At 42.8% G+C, this 12,422-nt stretch overlaps 2 protein-coding genes across 3 annotated transcripts in view; one reads left to right on the top strand and one right to left on the bottom strand.

Annotated features, from left to right (window-relative positions):
* The window catches only part of LOC139070257 (uncharacterized), a 295,005-nt gene that overhangs the window by 68,960 nt on the left and 213,623 nt on the right, over positions 1-12,422 (top strand). The window lies entirely within an intron of this gene.
* fibcd1b (fibrinogen C domain containing 1b) overlaps positions 1-12,422 on the bottom strand; it is a 226,432-nt gene that overhangs the window by 13,468 nt on the left and 200,542 nt on the right. The window lies entirely within an intron of this gene.

Here is a 12,422-nt window from a genome sequence, read left to right as displayed (position 1 = left end):
CCCCATCATACATTTTCTGGAAATTAGATATAACATATTTTTTGGTCCCATTTAGAGTCTTTCTCTGCATGTGTAGGGTTCCAAAATGAGATTAGAGTTTCTCTTTAAAAGTGGGCATGGTGTCTAGCACTTACAGCTGTGGTGTCTGCATAATACTTCACAGTATGGGCTTCTGAATATGAAAAACAATCAAGTGAGACATATTATGATTTTGGTATAAAGTGATAATAGTCCCAAGTCATTACCAAACATGTTCACAAAGTTCAGTCCCTACAGAATTAACGCAATTCTGCAGTTTTACTTTTGACGAGTTTCAGTACCTTCCAGAATGAGCCATTTAAGGGCTCTGTCACTTTTAGAAACCAAGCTGGGGCTGGCCACGCCCACCTATCAACCGCTCAGATTGCTATAAAGTTAAAGTCCCATTAGTTGTCACACACACTGGTGTGTGTGCGAAATTTGTTCTCCGCATTTGACCCATCCCCTGGGGGAGCGGTGAGTTGCAGACACCGCCGCGCTCGGGAACCATTTGGTGGTTTAACCCCCCAATCCAACCCCTTAATGCTGAGTGTCAAGCAGGGAGGCATTGGGTCCCATTTTTTCAAAGTCTTTGGTATGACCCAACCAGGAATTGAACCCTGATCTCCCAGTGTCAGGGCGGACACTCTACCACTAGGCCACTGAGCTGAGCTATAAGCTGAGAAGCTCCGATATCCAGAAGGGGCTTGGACCCAGACAGCACTCATGGGTGGGCCTCATTTGGAATATATATGGGCAAGCCATATGGGACCCAACAGGGTTTGCCCTCAGTTTCCACAGTGACCCCATGGGGGTTGTCCAAAAAGATTTTGTCCCACATAGATTTTAACGGGCCGTGCATGGGTTGTCAGAGGGTTTGACTCAAACGCCTGTGGAGCTACCATGGAAACCGCGGACAAACCTTACTGGGACCCATATGGCTTGTCCAGACATATTCCATACGGGGCTCACCTATGTGTGCTGGCTGGGGCGTCGTGCTGCTGCTACTCCAACCTAGAGTAGTGAGAGGACGTTCTATGCAAACATTTCTGTTTGTGATGTCAAATTTGGGGACTTTATAAAATGACTCATTTTAGGCACCTAATTCCTGAAACCAAACACTGACAGAAACCAGATGTCTGTTTTGTCACATTTGGAGTGTTCATAGAAGCAGTAGAGATCCATATGACGGCACTAAAGGATGCAAAAGCTGAGTTTTGCATGATGCGTCTCCTTTAAGCTGTCTTGACTCGGTTCTACAATTAGAACATGAGATTTTACATCAGCTCAAATAATGTTAAGTTTAATGTTCGAACAATTAACTGATGACTCCTCTGTGGTTATATTTGTTCAACTGAGAACTTAATAATTCATTGTGGGGTTTTGCATAACCCAAAAACCCAAACCAACCTTTCTGTGACTCTTTGATTTATTCCTTACTTGTTTGTTCTTAGTTCTGGGTTATGGGATTTGTAGCATAATGAATTAACAATTTACTGATAATGTTCAACACTTGATTTAAATGCCTCCATATTTAATATTTATTTAGTTCATTAGATTTCATTACACAAGACTAGAATAAGCTCTAACCGTAACCTTGTAACGTCTTTTACGAAGCCCTTTCCAAATTAGCTTTAGCAAATATGAGCATCTTGTCTAAACCAGCCAGCTTTGACGCTTAAGAGGAGCAAATTCATTTCAAAAGTCAGAAACTCGTAATTTTGTTTGCTCATGATCACTTTTTGCAGGTTTGTTACACATATTGCTCTACAAGGTGCAGCTTTAAGCTGCAAATTATGTGTCGGAAACATTAACATAAATCTCACACTCAGCAAAACATTGCATGCAAAAACATCCGTCCAAGTCATTGCAGCTGTCAGCAAAGTTGCAGTTGGCACTGGGGGCTCAGCTATCTTGGAAGAGCTTATGAAAATGTATGTCCTCTGTAAAAGCACATCAAACTATTTCCTAAATATTACGACTTTGACTCAGATAGGTTCAATCTGAGTTCAAATCCTGATTCAAGATAAGTGAACAGACATGCTCCGTGTTGTCCGAAGTTTACAGATCAAAGTCCTTAAAAAAAAGAAAAATGTTGTACAATTTACAACCTAAATGTTCCATCACTGTGCACACAAAACACTCAGAAGCATGTTTGTGATCCACCAGTAAGCTGTCTTTAGTTGATACTGTAAAAACAGCCCTACTCGAAACAAGCCACATGTTCCTAAATGTGGTTACATTTTCTAGATTTGAGTTTAAAAATAGCCAGTCGGTTAAGCAAAAGTTGTTTAACAGGAATTCTTAAATTATTATAAATGCCGATTGTGCCTTCAAACTACATTTGTCCACATTTTAAGTAAATTATGCTTACAATGTTTATGTTTATGTTTATTCATTTCGCAGACGCTTTTATCCAAAGCGACATCAAAAAAAATTTAAATTTTTTTTTTATAACCTATAGGGCATGTTGTGATCTGTGGGGGAAACCAGAGTACCCGGAGGAAACCCAGGCATGCATGGGGAGAACACGCAACTCCACGCAGAAAGGCAAGTTTTGAACCTGCGACCTTCGTGCTGCGAGGCAACAGTGCTAACCACTGCGCCACCATGCAGCCCATGGCAAAGTTTCCAATCTTTTTTAATTTTTTTCTTTGACTAATTATTTCTCATTGATGAAGATGATTTTAAGATTTTTCTGCTGGAAAACCTTTACTTAAAAACGGTTGAACAAGCTGATTATGAGTGATTTGCTTAATTTATAACTTATTTTAAAATTTCACATAAACAAATCAATCTTAATGCAGGACACATTTTCTTACAATACAAAAGTTTCTTGATTGAACAAACTACAATAATGACTCGACTAACATTTAGCAAAAAATGCAAAGAATAAGACACCATTCATTCAAAAAGCATTAAAAATAATAATAATATGAAGAAAATATCACTTCTATAGCGCCTCTCAAGATAAAAATCACGAGGCGCTTCACAAAAACAAAAAAGTAAAAATATAAAAAAAAGCATTCAGAAAATGTTTAAAAATATATTTAAAATGAGCAAAAATAGGCAATTGTGATTTAAAAGAAAAAATGTTCAGAAAGAGAGAGAGAGAGAAAGAGAGTGAATAGGAAAGAGGGAAATCCCATTATAACTGTCATGGTCTGCGTCAGCCCCTTCCTTTTTTGTGCCTCCTGGTGTCCTCCATCCCTCTCTAGATTCCCTCTTGTGTCCCTTTGTTCCCCAGCTCCTCTTGTGCTCCACTCCAGGTTCCCCCCTTGTGGTCTCTTAGCGCCCTCATGTGTCCTTGTCTGCATCCCTGTTATGTGTCTTATGTTGTAGCTCTTTAGCGCCCTCATGTGTCCTTGTCTGCGTGTCAGTTTAGTGTCTGATGTTATCTTTTCTACTCTTTCCTCCCTGGTCAGCTCCAGCCTCGTTGTCCCCAGCTCAGTGTGTGTGGGTGTATGTGCTATGTCCTCCTCCAGCTAGTTTGTGTGAGTCCTTCCCTCTGTCTTTAGGTAATTGTTGTTTAGTTTAGTGTTCAGGTATTTGCCCTCCTCTGTTTCTGTTTTCCCCATTGAGTTGATTAGTGTCACCTGCCTTCCCTCCAGCCCTCACTCCACACACCTGCTTCCTGTTTCCTTAATTTGTCTCCCAGTCTATTTAAGCCCGGTATTGTCTCTGTCTTGTGTCGGTCCATTAACGTTTGTTAGTTCTGTCAGTTTTGTTCCTCTGTGTTATTTCTAGAGTTTCTAGATCCCCAGATAATTATCTGGTTGTTTTTGGTTTTTGGATTTTTGCTCCCAGTTTGGATTACTTGTTTTTTTTGGCTCTCCTTCAAAATAAAGACTTTTTACTTATATCCTCACCCCTGCCTCCGTGTCATCCTGGGTACTGCATTTTGGGTCCACACCACCCGTTTCGTGACAATAACGTTATAACAAATCAAGGCACCAGAAGTATTCTTAGAGTTTGACATTTTTATTGACAATGCTTCAGCTTGCTAAAGCTTTTCCAAGTCTTGCCCTAAAAGTGGCTGCAGACCGACTCAGTAGAATAGTTACTCTCCACTCCTCTTTACATGCACGCTGCTTTGGATAAAAGTGTTTGCTGAATCAATATCAAGTAATAAACACACAAAGGGAGGTTGTGTCACCAATGCTTCCCTCACTGTGATGATAAACAACCGATCCCACCCACGTCGAGGTGATTTGGGAGCAAAGAGCAGCTAGAGCCACGCTGCATATCTGCAGCATGATAAAAAATGCCAATAATTCCTCGATTTGTGGGTAAAACTGAGACAAATATCATAAATGCATCATTTGACAACTAGTTTGAGGCTGCAGTCATATGTCATCACATCTCATAAACTAATCCTTTTAATTAGGAATACATCTGCTATGTGAGTGAAACCGACAGTATCCAGCCCCGCTTCCGTGCACCCCCTCTGCTCTAGCTGTCCCCCTGCTGCGTTAGAGTGATGGTCCTGCCCAAAGCAAGTTTTCCCCCTCCTGGGTTGATCAAAGGTATTAAAGAGGAAGAGCATGTCAGGAGTGGAGAGACAGGCAGGAAGGAGTCTACCTGGGTGTCTTGAACACCAACTCAAAGCAGGAAGGCAAACAACGGTGAACCTGACTTCCACGACTCTGCTTTAGAGCTTCACTGTTCTTGGAAATGCACTCAGATATTTCAGGATTTATTCAGGCGCACAAAACTGGAGGAAAACATTAGTGGAGCCCATGCATATTTAGAGGAGCTTTTTTATTCAGGAAAGAGGGTTCACTCTAGTGCGTGGAGAGCAAGCTTTAGGTTTTAACTATTGTTTTTAGATCTGTTTTTAACCGTCTGTCCTAAGGTGAGTCAGTCCCGCGAAAGCAGGTGAAAAACAGGAAGAGGAGGTGTTCCGCTGAGGTTTTACCTCGCACAGCGATCATCACCTTCACAAATGAAACTCATTCTCGTTTTTAGAGCTTAAAACCCCCCCAAACCCGCCTTTGCCTAATTTAAATTCCATCACTGTCTAGAAATGCACTTTGAGAGCACCTTGTCTGAAGTGGAGGGCTAATTTGATGACAAACAGCTGAAAGGGCCCATTACTATTCCGAGACTGAAGCTCGCAGTCTGAGCCGAGGCACTTAGCTTGGATTTAATCCAATTCAAAGGGAGGCAGATCTTGTTCTTTTCATTTTTAGAGTAAATAAGACGCTCGGAGTCAGAGAATCACGCTTAGGCAGGTAACTGTGCATGTTTCTTTCATGTGAAAAAAGATCAATAAATCTGGTTTACATGAAGAAACCAGGCACAATGACACACACACACAAAAGGAAAGAAACACAATCTCCGGCGCTTTCAGAGAAACAAAAACGGCTCATTTGCAGAAATAGTTTTTGTGTCGCATCCCTTTTGAGAAAAAAATATCAATCTACGAGAGCACCTGAGGGAAAAGTGCCCTGCAGTGATTTGACAAACTTCAAAAGGCTCCGACTGTTTTCTCTGCCTGAAAAAAGGGAGACATAAAATTGCAGATGCAACGTGACGCTATTTAAAGACTCTCCGGCTTCCAACTGTATTTACACAACTTTAATTCAGTCTCTAATTAAAGCCCCAGAGAATCTCAGTGAGACCCCAATTCAGAATAATTAAAAAGGAAGACAAGAGAAATAACAACAGAGGCTTTGCTGCGTAAAGTCTTAATGCTCAGGTGTAACTCTTCCTTAATTAAATCCTATTGTTGGGTTATTTAAAATGAGCTGTGATACAAGGGAGAATTTAAGGTGTTTTGCTTCAGTATTAACATACTGATAGCTCCGCTGGGGAGACTTCTCTCTTCACTGATTTGCCGTTTAATGGAAGCTAACTAAACTGTCAAAAAAAAAAATTAAATTAAATAAAAGAGGAAAAAAAGCTGTCCTCCCACGTTCTGTAACTGGCCAACGATGCCGTCCCTATTCTCTGTTTTCCAGCGATGTTTTTCTTGTTTATTTTTGCTCCATTATCTCCCGCCTGCAGCTCATTAGTAATGATAATTCTTTGGTCGACACAAATCAGAGAACATTTCCGTTCATATAAACATGGCTTTAATTGCAAATATGTACCACTGATGTCTGTATCTCAGCAAACAGATGGAGAAAAGAAACAGTAAACTACCAATGAAAGAGAAGGTTATTAGTAATAAAATCAGATGTACACCCGCGCTTTAGCACAGCGGTTGATGTTGAGGATGTGCAGAAGTGTTTTAATGTAGCGTTAGCTCTGATACTTGATCATGCTAACATGTGTGATGCTAAATATGAAGAGAGATATTTAGATGTTAAGTTTAGATTGATTGTCTTTAGCCTCCTAGGGCCCCGTGTCCACACGTGGACATTGGCTCCTTGCACTGTAAAAATGTATTCTCTTCTACTTAGACCTTTATGTCATAATTTATAGATGCTTGATATTGACTTAAATGTTACCTTTTTAAACTTTTTTTGGTTGTATTTGTTATTTTTAGGATAGTTGACAACATTTTAATAGAATTGTTATTAGATTTTAATTTTTTTTAAGTGTGTTTCTGTTAATTACAGTCAACTAATCTGTAATAGCAAGAAGTTTTTTTCTGTTAAATCACATTAAATTCAAGTTTGGGTCCCAGGAGGTGAATCAAATTTCCACATTGTTTGAAACACCATGTCCCAGATTTTTCTCTTCATCCTTGAATAACGTTAGTCATGTCTGGCTACCATTACCTTATAAGGCACTGGTTCTTCTTTCTTTACGTGAAGCACTTAATTCCCTTGAATGGCTCTCTGGCAGTGCTGGTCACTGTATGGAACATGCTTAGGCTTCATTAAAAGATTGTTTCCATTTGTGTCACTTGGAGAGTCTAACGTCCAGCTGCTGGAAAACACCAACAGTCCACCTCAGTCCTTGTTTCTGATTATAATCTGTCTTTCTGAGTTTTTCATGCAGGCTGAACATGAACATAGTCCCCTATTCCTATTTCCTGTATTAGCTTCTGATAGAAAAGAGACAGGTAATGCTCGGGTCAGAAAGACGAGATCTACGTCACACTGTCACTTAACATTCACGGACTCCAACATCTTGACTCACGACAATGAAGGCTGTTGTTGGTTTAGCATCCAGGAGAGAGCAGAGAACATTTTGGCTAGTGGAAGTGAACCGTTAGCATTAGCAACTTCACCTCACAGTAGAACTCCTCCAGACTTGTGTTATTTGTGGAGGTAAAATAATAAAGCAGCACTGTAAACAGAGTCAGTGGTAGAATCCAAATATCAGGAAATAAGACTCCAAATCCTGCCGTCTTCAGCTCAGCCCTGATGTGGCTCGCTCCTACTGCACACTGGAAGCATCGGCATCGCAGAACAGCAGTGGAAAGGTTTAAAGTCAAAGTCCCATTAGTTGTCACACACACACTGATGTGTGTGCGAAATTTGTTCTCCGCATTTGACCCATCCCCTGGGGGAGGGGTGAGCTGCAGACACAGCTGCGCTCGGGAACTATTTGGTGGTTTGACCCCCCAATCCAACCCCTTAATGCTGATTGTCAAGCAGGGAGGTATTGGGTCCCATTTTTTCAAAGTCTTTGGTATGACCCGACCAGGAATCGAACCCTGATCTCCCAGTCTCAGGGCGGACACTCTACCACTAGACCACTAGTCGCTGAACTCCAGTGCACACCGGGAGAGTCTCCGTCGCAAAGCGGCTTCTCCTTCTCAGCTGTGCCCCTCACTCGACTCGCAAGATCACAAAATCCCTCAAGTTCATGCCATCCGTCCTTAAACCAAAAGGAAGGAAATCACGTTTGATATCGCTGTTTGACGGCATATATGATGTTGTTCCTCCACTGCCAGGATTAAAGCCATGAAAAACACCCCGCTGCACTTCTGCAACAATGCTGGGGGTAAATAAGCTGTTAGGTCACTTGTATTGACGTAATCTACATAGATATGAAGTCACATCGCTACAATAGACTTTTATTTAGAAAATTATCAGAGGTTTTTACAATGAAACCATGTGTGATTTGCTGTCTAGCCCTATGCTAACTGTGGAAATTGTTGCATCCCAGAAGCAGCTCGCAAGAAAAAAAGAGCCCGACCCTATCTTTAGCGGCGCGGAATGGCATGTCGCTTCTGGGATGTGTGTAAAAATGGTTGCACTGCGTCTGGTTTTATTCACCTCATAGACTCTAAGGCACATATGTCAGACTCAAGGCCCGCGGAGCATTTTTATGCAGCCCGCGAGATAAATATCAAAAATATATTAAAACTGGCCCACTGGTTGATTTTACCGCAAAGACTTCAACTCCCATGATGCTTTGCGGCGTCAGCGCGGAGCCGACGCGCCCCCTCCTTTGTGTTTTTTTCCAGTGCCTGCTGCCGGTGTGTGCAGCTCCGCTGTCTCGGACAAACTAAACACTCCTCTCACTCAGCGCCGAGTTCACTCAGCTGTTTTCTGACGTTGAAGCTCAGAAACGTAGATTCTAGCCGCTCAGTAATGTGTTCACGACTGAAAGAGAAAGTTTTCCAACTAACATCCAGACAGAGCTGATATAACTCCAGCGAACAGCGACACGCTCAAACCAGCACGGCTCTGTGGCTGCTGTTGTTGTGTTTCCTCCCCGACACACACCAACGTGGTCAAGCTGCTCAGACATGTTCATCAGCACAAACCTATGTGAGCACCTGTTGTCGTTATTATGATGAAGATGAACAAAACAACAGGAGTCTCCTCCTCAGCTCAGATCAACCCCATGATGCAGGTATCTGGCTGGAACAGGTGAGCACCACAGTAAACCAGTGGAGCAAAATGAGCTTTAAATATGTTGGTTTTATGCTCTTTTTCTGCTCCAAAACATGAAAGTTAACAGGTGAGATGTTGCATTTTCATTTAAGATAAAATGATAATTGTATTCTGTTGTTGGCCCGTGAGAAAAGATTTAAAGATTTAAAAGATTTAAAAAATGCTGATTATACCACAAGTAATGAATACCACTGATGCCTTTTATTTAAAACTGACTTGCTCGTGTGTAATTTGGTTATTCCACATTCAGTGTTAATGCAGAAATAAGTTTGTTTCCAAATTTAAAGGTTCAAAATTGCATATATGTTGATAAAGAAAATGTGCAAATTTGCCGTCACTTTTTCAAAAAATATTAAGTTTGGCCCTCGACTCCGTCCCAGAGTTTCATTTCGGCCCCGTGTGAGTTTAAGTTTGACACCCCTGCTCTAATGGATTCTATTTGAAGCAACGACGTTCCGCTGCCGTTCTGCGCTGCCGATGCTTCCGGCGTGCAGTAGGGATAACTTCTAATTCCTGAAACAGACTTACACGTCATTCAAAAGTATTAAAAAGCATTAAAAATATGAGTAAAGTTGACCCTTCACAAACTTCTAGCTTTTACTCAAATGAATCACAACACACAGAAAAAATACAGACACTGTAAAATGTCTAGCAGGTTTAATGTTTACCATTCCTCTATAGAGTAATATGGGGCCATGATAATAAAAAAGAAGCTTTCAATTGACTCTGAGGCCTAAAAAAGTTAATAACGTGAGACAATAAAAGCAGGAAGTTTCAGTGACTGAAATAGGATCCTGTTATTGAGCTTGAGTAGAAAAGTTCTGCAAAGACTTTATCGTCTCTTCATATTTCATTATGATGTACTCCAAACAAATGGATGTTTTGATGAACTAACTCACCGAGTGCTAGCCAGGTCTGTGTAGGCTGAGGCTGATTAGTTATAGTTGTAGATGTGCATGCAGGGACTAACTCTGAGTGTCTCCATTTTATCCGGGAAGTGGTTCATTAAATATTTGGCCTAAAGACAGCGTTGACCCCAGTCATCTTCACTAGAGTGACTCTTGGCCTCTATCCCAACCAACATCTGTATAACTGACTGAGCTATCATCTTTTTGCTTCACTACCGTATTGACCCGAATATAAGACAAGCGTTTTTTCATTGAAAATAATTTTAAAATGTCGGGTCATCTTATAATCGGGGTCTGCTGATATTTGTCGGGGGTCGTTACATGCCCGTAACAGCAGAGGGCGCCAGGCTGTGTGTCCTCAACAAGAGAAAAAAATGGAGACGAGCAGACCAAAAGTGGGGCAAGGTAATGAGCTACAAGGCAGAGCTATGCAAATTTTAACGTGATGGTGGTCAATTCAGCAGAGGCGTGAAACACTGCATGCATGGATGCATTGGATGGTAGTGAGGATGACAATCTGGGAGGAGGTGTAGCAATTTGATGGTACACTGGGACCGCAGAGGCATGAGTGAGCACAGCGAGGCAGAGGGCGCCTGAATAAAAGCCTCATTTGACTTTTGATTTCACATGTCAGCAAAGTCTTGACAGTTTGCATTAAAATAATGTTTTTGCTCAGTATTTGTTCTCAAATTTTCAATAAAATGTATATTTTTTAAAAGTGATTCTTTCTGTCTTCTCCTCTCCACTCTTGGAAAGGGAGGGGGGCGGGGGTCATCTTATAAACGGGATCGTCCTATATTCGGGTCAATACCTCCCAGCCTTACAGCCCCACCCTCAGCTCCTCCTCTCTTCCCTTTTATGGAATTGTCTGGGCTGCACGGAACCTGTGACACGGTCAAAATGGCGGTGGTGGCCACCTCCCATTATAGACCAAAAACTTGTTATTGGAGCCTATGGAATCGAATTGTCCAGTATGTATGTCGATGGTCAATACGGTAATTATAATTACTAATGAATCCTTTCCAAGAGTGGTTCATGTAATAACTCGAGGCCCGTTTGCACTATTAGAATGTCTGGGGAATCTTACTGGATCTTCATGGCATGCACGTTTGCATTTCACCAGGTCAGCCTGAAAGCACCACTCCAGGGGCCAACCGAGTACCTGCTTTGCACTACGTACAGAAATGGCCCTGTGGCGTCACTGGATGGGACTTGGGTGGGTTAACTCATGCTGACTGGTTGTAACCCAGTGGGGAATGATATTCCAGTCATCACCAAAACAACCAGCAGTTCTCAAATTGCCTTTATTAAAACTCCCACTGCTGAAAAATGCAGCGGAAATCCCTCCACAATGCTGCGTTGAGGTGTCCAGGTGCACTTCTTCTGGTCATTAAACGCTGCTTTCCCAGTCCCATGAGCAGATTAAATTATGGCATACTTAGACAGTCTAAAACTTTTTAAATGTTATCGTCAGTGGACAGTCTTTTGGGGCTGATCTGTGACGTTTCCTCACTGCCGAAACAGTCGGGATGTGCTGACGTCTTAGCAAAGTCCTGATAGGGACACCGGCTGAGAGGATCAAGCCATCACATTTTCCTGGTTTCCTTCCCTCCTCCTAGAAATTTCCCAGAACTCCAATATTGGAAATGCAGCTTTACATGACAACAGAGGCAAAAACATCATCGCGCACCTGCTACCTTTCAGCATCCTCCCTGCTCTGCTCCAGGACAAGCTCTCCATGCTCAACGTACCCAACTCCACCTGCAGGTGGATCACTGACTTCCTGACGGACCGAAGGCAGTGCGTGCGGCTGGGGAAGAATGTTTCCACCACTCAGACAATTAGCACAGGATCTCCACAGGGCTGTGTACTTTCTCCTCTGCTCTTCTCCCTGTATACAAACGGCTGCACCTCGAGCCATGACTCCGTTAAACTGATCAAGTTTGCGGACGACACCACCCTCATCTGGCTAATCTCTGACGATGATGAGTCCGCCTACAGGAGGGAGGTGGAACGGCTGGTGTACTGGTGCAGCAGCAACAACCTGGAGCTCAATGCTCAGAAGACAGTGGAGATGATTGTGGACTTCAGGAAAGTCACAGCCCCATCTCTCCCCCTCGTCCTGACGGACACCCCCGTCACCACTGTGGACTCCTTCCGCTTCCTCGGAACCACCATCACACATGACCTTAGGTGGGAGCCATCCATCAGCTCCCTGATCAAAAAGGCCCAGCAGAGGATGTACTTTCTGCGGCAGTTGAAAAAGGCCAAGCTGCCGGCCCAGATGATGGTGCAGTTTTACACGGCCATCATTGACTCCATCCTCACCTCCTCCATCGCTGTGTGGTACGCTGGAGCCACGGTGAGGGACAAACATAGACTGCAGCGCATTGTGCGCTCTGCTGAGAAGGTGATTGGCTGCAGCCTTCCATCTCTCCAGGACCTGTACGTCCCCAGAACTCGGGGGCGTGTAGGTCGGATAGCAGCTGACCCTTCTCACCCGGGTCACAGACTTTTTGAGCCGCTTCCCTCAGGCAGGAGGTTATGGTCCATCCAGACCAGAACCTCTCGCCATAAGAACAGCTTCTTTCCATCTGCCGTTAGACTTGTGAATAGATTATAAACACACAACCATGCTCGTCTTCTGTACTCGACACAAAGTCACGTTATCGGCCATGTTACCATTACCTGCCAT

The sequence above is a fragment of the Nothobranchius furzeri genome, chromosome 6 (assembly GCF_043380555.1).
Source record: "Nothobranchius furzeri strain GRZ-AD chromosome 6, NfurGRZ-RIMD1, whole genome shotgun sequence".
NCBI classification, from domain to species: Eukaryota; Metazoa; Chordata; class Actinopteri; order Cyprinodontiformes; family Nothobranchiidae; genus Nothobranchius; species Nothobranchius furzeri.
The sequence above is the reverse complement of the archived record's forward strand: the minus strand, read 5'-3'. Positions and strand labels throughout refer to the sequence as shown.